Raw genomic sequence first — 6,000 nt, forward strand, 5'->3', positions numbered from 1 at the left:
GGGGGCAGAAACAAAGACTGGTCCTCAAGGAAAGGCACTGGGCTGGAACTCTGGGAACTGAACCTATCTTTCCATCAGTGCACTTCAGTCACTTCACCTTTTTTTGGGTCTGCATAGTGTGGGTCATAACCCTCTTCTCTTTGTCTACTTAGTTTCTTCGTTTTTCGGGACACAGACCATCTCTTACAATTTATGGTGTCTTGGAGTTTCTAGCTGAGCCCAACGCACAGAGATTTTTCCATAGTAGCCCCATTTTCTTCCACAATTATGGCCATTATCTCTCTAAAATTGGTGAGGATCCTATCAGGGAGTTGCCTCCTACCTCTTCTACTAACAGCAGCACTTCAAAAATGCTTCTGGGTATCAAGTTTTTATTTAGAGAGCCCTGCACAGATACAAAATTGGTATTTGCATCTGTAAAAATGATCCATGGATATCTGCATCCCCATACATGATATAAAGTAGATATCTATGGATTTGCTGGGCTCTTTTTAAAACTGAGAAAGGAAACCAAGCCAAAGAGCCGTCCAAAGAAACAGCAGCTTCCTTTTACATCTGCGTATTGTCTTCTTAGGTGCTCCACTGTCTGCTTGCTCAACTTCCACATCAGTTATAACCAAACCCATCAGCCTCTTCTTACAGGGATGGGAAGAAAAAGATGGCCAGACAATGGCTATTCCTCCAGCATGTGGATGGTGCTGTGCTCTCAGAGCATGGCCCACTTTGTTATTCTGGTCTAAAAGTCATAGACTCAGCTCTGATTTTGTTCCTGTGATGTAATGTGAACAGCACCTCATCAGCATGTCCTGAAGTATCTCATTAGCATCCCCCTTTCAAAAGGGGGGAGGCTAGTGTAGACACAGCCCCAGTGTATTAGAACTAGCTATGCATTTTCTGTTCATTTTAATTCCGTAACCTACTTTGATCTGTCTGTTTTCACTTGTAGTCACTTTAATCCTGTGTCCTGTACTTTATAAAAACACATTTGCTTACTATTAGGCACACAGTAAATAATTGTTTCCTTGTGGGGGAGCAACCACTGCGCATATCTCTTTTTCACTGATAAAGGAAGTTAACCTGTAGCTTTCCCTAAGTAAAACTTTTACACAAAGAAAGTTGGATTTATGGGAGGTTGGCCCCTTTTGGGGGTTGGTTTCCTGTGTGGTGAGCCCTAGAACTATGTACTCCCAGAGTTGAAGTAGTTCAGTGTCTGCATTCCTCTTTGTGTGTGGGGGGGTCAGTTACCCCAACCCTGTGCCTTGTGTGTGGAAGATCAGAGCTTCTGACCCAGCAGGACAGGGTGATGGAGATCCCCAATGAGCAAGGAGGTGGGCATCTGTGGCATGATCAACACACTGGGAACTGCAGCCCATCACAGTAGGCGCCTAAGTTACTGAGGTTCTTTTGAAGAAAGTTACCTCTAGCTTCCTACTGTAGCACATCCTGCTCCACCAGTGACATCAGCTTTGGTGCACTGCTCCCGTAAACAACGCTCCTGGCCTTTTTCACCCACCTCTAGTGCCTGAAATGCCCTGCCGGCCCAGATCTGTCAAGATATTTCAAATCCAGACTCATGACTCACTCCCTTCTTTTGTGCTGCCCATACAAAGCCAGTGAGTAATAAACAACAGCAATAACAATACAACCTGCTGTTACTGGGCTGTGGTAGCTGTGGAGGCTCCAGTCAGGAATCAGTGTCTAAGTACGATATATACGTATGCACAGAATCAAGCATGGGGTGGGCAAATCACACCCAGGGGCTGGATCCACCCACCAAGCACTTCACTCTGGCCCACCCAGCAGATCAGCAGAGCATGCATACTTACAGCCAGCAGTATGTGTTCAGCTGCCCCTCCTCCCACCTCTACCATCTGCAGCTGAGATACTCCTAGGATTCTTCTGCTAGCTATGCGGTGGGGCGTGGAGGGGAGCAGGTAGTGCTGAAATCAAGGTGTTCCCCTGCCCCGTGCCCCAGCTCTGCAGCACAGGGATCAGGAAGAAGGAGACACAAAGTGGAGCTGCTGCAGTCTGAAGCATGGATGATAAGTGGCTCACTCAGACTGCAGGGCGGGTGGCAGGAAGGGTGCCAACAGAGCAGGACAGATTTCTTGTAAAGAGACAGAGGGCAGCTTCTCTCATAAACTTACCCAGAAGTAGCCAGCACGGACACTCTGCTGTCACACACATCCAGTCTGTGCCATGCACACATAGTCATTGCCACACATACACTGCAGTACATACACTCAGTCCATGTCACAAGGTCTGTGTCTCACACACACAGTGTTTCTCTGAAACTCTCACACACTCTCGGTCTGTCTCTGTAGCCCCCCTTGTCTCACTCCTTCTGTCCAAGGCCCCCACTCTGTTGGTAAGAGCCCAGAGTGTGCCAGCAACCAGCACCAAAATTCATGAAGTGGCTCCCTCTGTGAAAATTATTGTCCACCCCTGGTGTAACACAAAGGCAGTCCCTGTTCAAAAGCAAGGATGGATGGACTGGCCACTAGGGCACAGGCTGGGGAGTTAGGCAAGCTGGGGCCAGTTCCTGGTTTAGCGGTTGACTTTCGTGTTGGTTTTGGGAAAATCACTTCATCAGCAGCTATGTGCCTCAGTTTCCTCTCTGTAAACCAGGCAAAATGCTGCCCTGCCTATAGAGTTGGAAGTCATTCTTCCACTCTACCCACTGCTGATTAGGCCTCAAATCGAGGATTGTGTCCAGTTCTGGGCACCACATTTACGAAAGATGCAGAGAAATTGGAGAAGGTCCAGAGAAGAGCAACAAGAATGATGAAAGGTCTAGAGAACATGAGCTATGAGGGATGACTGAAAGAACTGGGTTTGTTTAGTTTAGAAAAGAGAAGGCTGAGAGGGGACATGATAGTGGTATTCAAGTAGCAAGGGCACGTCATGCCTGACCAATATGATTAACTTCTATGAAAAGGTAACAGGCTCTACGGACATGGGGAAGTCAGTGGATGTGATATACCTCGACTTCAGCAAAGCTTTTGATACAGTCTCCCACAATATTCTTGCCCATAAGTTGAGGAAGTGTGGATTGGATAGAAAGCTGGCTTGACAGTCAGAGCCAATGGGAAGTTGTCAATGGCTCAATATGTGGATGGTGACTGGTTTCAAGTGGAGTGCCCCAAGGCTCAGTTCTGGGGCTGGTGTTGTTCAACATCTTTATTAATGACGTGGAGGAGGGACTGGATTGCACCCTCAGCAAGTCTGCAATGACACAAAGCTACGAGGAGAGGGTAGAGATAGGATCCAGGGTGACCTGCATAAATTGGAGGATTGGGTCAAAAGAAATCTGATGCAGTTCAACATGGAGAAGTGTAGAGTCCTGCACTTGGGATGGAAGAATCCCGAGCATTGTTATAAGCTGGGGACTGTACTGGCTAAGCAGCAGCACAGCAGAAAGGGACCTAGGGGTCATGGTGGATGAAAGGCTGGATATGAGTAAACAGTGTGCCCTTGTAGCCAAGAAGGCTAATGGCATATTAGGGTGCATTAGGAAAAGCACTGCAAGCAGATCTAAAGAAGTGGTTGTTCCCCTCTCTTCAGCACTGGTGAGGCCACATCTGGAATATTGTCTAGTTTTGTCCCAGCACTGATGAGGCCACATCTGGAATATTGTGTCCAGTTTCTGCTCCGCACCCCCTCCCCTCCCCCGGCATAAAAAGGACATGGATGTGCTGGAGCAGGTTCAGCAGAGGGCAACAAAAATGATTAAGAGGCTGGAGCACAAGACCGGAGGAGAGGCTGAGGAATTTGGACTTTTACAGAAGAGTTTACAGTTTACAGAAGAAAAGACAGATGGGTGCTTTAATAGCAGCCTCCAACTTCCTGAAGGGGAGTTCTAAAGAGGATGGAGAGAAATTTTTCTCAGTGGTGAAAGATGGCAGAACAAGGAGCAATAGTCTGAAGTTACAGAAGGAGAGGAGTAGGTTAGATGTCAGGAAAAACTATTTCCTCAGAAGGATGCTAAAGCACTGGAATGTGTTGACTAGAGAAGTGGTGGATTCTCCATCCCTAGAGGTTTCTAAGTCCCGGCTTGACAAGATCCTGGCTGGGATGACTTAGTGTAGATAGGGGGATAGAGGAAGCTGAGAGCTGATCAGGGCTGTGCACCCCAGCCAGTTCCCACTGCGCCCCAGCTAGCTCCCAGCTGCAGGGCTGCCAGCGTCCCCACCCCAGATTTTGGAAATCTTATGTTGGGACAGGCAGGCCTGGCTGGGGATCCTGTGGGTGGGGCTGCCTGTCCCACATAAATTTTCCAAAAATCTGGCAACCTTAAGTGAGAGAGGCCTGTGGTCAAGGGAGTGGGAGGGCTGAAAGGGGTTTAAGCTGGGCAGCAGAGAAGTGCATTGTTCCCAGGGAGAAATGACTCCTACTCCTGGTTTTGAATTGCTGTGGGTCACAAGGTCTTCTGAATTGTCAGAATGTGTTCCTATCTTGGAAAGGTTGGGAACTGCTGGTCTAGCTGCTGCTTGGTCCTCCTGGCCTCTCAGGAGGCTGGACTTGATGAGCTCTTAAGGTCCCTTCCAGTCTGCTCTGACTTTTTTTTTTTTGTTATATTTTAATTGGAAATACACATCTCCTAGAACTCAAATGGGCCTTGGGAGGTCATCTAGTCCAGGCTTCTGCCCTCTTGGAAGGATGAAACACCATCCCTGACATCTATTTGCCCCAATCCCTAAAGCTGCGTCTACACGTGCACGCTACTTCGAAGTAGCGGCACCAACTTCGAAATAGCGTCCGTCGCGTCTACACGCGTCGGGCGCTATTTCGAAGTTAACTTCGACGTTAGGCAGCGAGACGTCGAAGTCGCTAACCTCATGAGGAGATAGGAATAGCGCCCTACTTCGACGTTCAACGTCGAAGTAGGGACCGTGTAGACGATCCGCGTCCCGCAACGTCGAAATTGCTGGGTCCTCCATGGCGGCCATCAGCTGGGGGGTTGAGAGATGCTCTCTCTCCAGCCCCTGCGGGGCTCTATGGTCACCGTGGGCAGCAGCCCTTAGCCCAGGGCTTCTGGCTGCTTCTGCGGCAGCTGGGGATCTATGCTGCAGGCACAGGGTCTGCAACCAGTTGTCAGCTCTGTGTATCTTGTGTTGTTTAGTGCAACTGTGTCTGGGAGGGGCCCTTTAAGGGAGTGGCTTGCTGTTGAGTCCGCCCTGTGACCCTGTCTGCAGCTGTGCCTGGCATGCCTATTTCGATGTGTGCTACTTTGACGTGTAGACGTTCCCTCGCTGCGCCTATTTCGATGTTGGGCTGAGCAACGTCGAAGTTGAACATCGACGTTGCTGGCCCTGGAGGACGTGTAGACGTTATTCTATTTCGATGTCACAACATAGAAATAAGCTATTTCGATGTTGGCTGCACGTGTAGACGTAGCCTAAGTGACCTCCTCCACGACGGAGCTCACAACCCTGGGTTTAGCAGGCTAATGCTCAAACCACTGAGCTACCTCTCCTTTCCTCCCTGCCTACGATGGGTGTGGTGACTGAGACATGTGCCAACACGACGGTGACCAGAACTAGCTAGATTAGCAGGAGTTCAAACTGGGACATTTTAAATCGAACCTTGCAGATGCCTGAGATCACCCTGAAACGACCCTTTCGCTACTCATTGTGCCACTTGCTGGAGAGCTGCTCAGGGCAGGTCCCTTGTCTGACTCCTTTCAGTGGTGCTGCACCAGCTCCCTGAGGGTGCAAACGCAGCCTGGACTCCTCAGTACAGCTGTGATATTAGAAAGCGGGTCACACACATGCTCAGGGCTAGGCTTGCCCCTGACCTGAGAATGGAGCTGCCTGTGGCTGCACTGCTCCAGAAGCTGAGCAGGTGCAGCCTAGTAAACCTAACCAGAGGTGCCAACAGGGCTTTCTGAGCCCTTCCCTGGGACAGGCTACTATTTATCCCTCTGCCTTGTCTAGCAGCATGTCCTGTGCAGCCAAAACTCCAGCCCTTCTCTGCCCCTTCCCAGACAGCTGCAAAGGG

Source organism: Carettochelys insculpta, chromosome 27 (assembly GCF_033958435.1).
Source record: "Carettochelys insculpta isolate YL-2023 chromosome 27, ASM3395843v1, whole genome shotgun sequence".
NCBI lineage: Eukaryota > Metazoa > Chordata > Testudines > Carettochelyidae > Carettochelys > Carettochelys insculpta.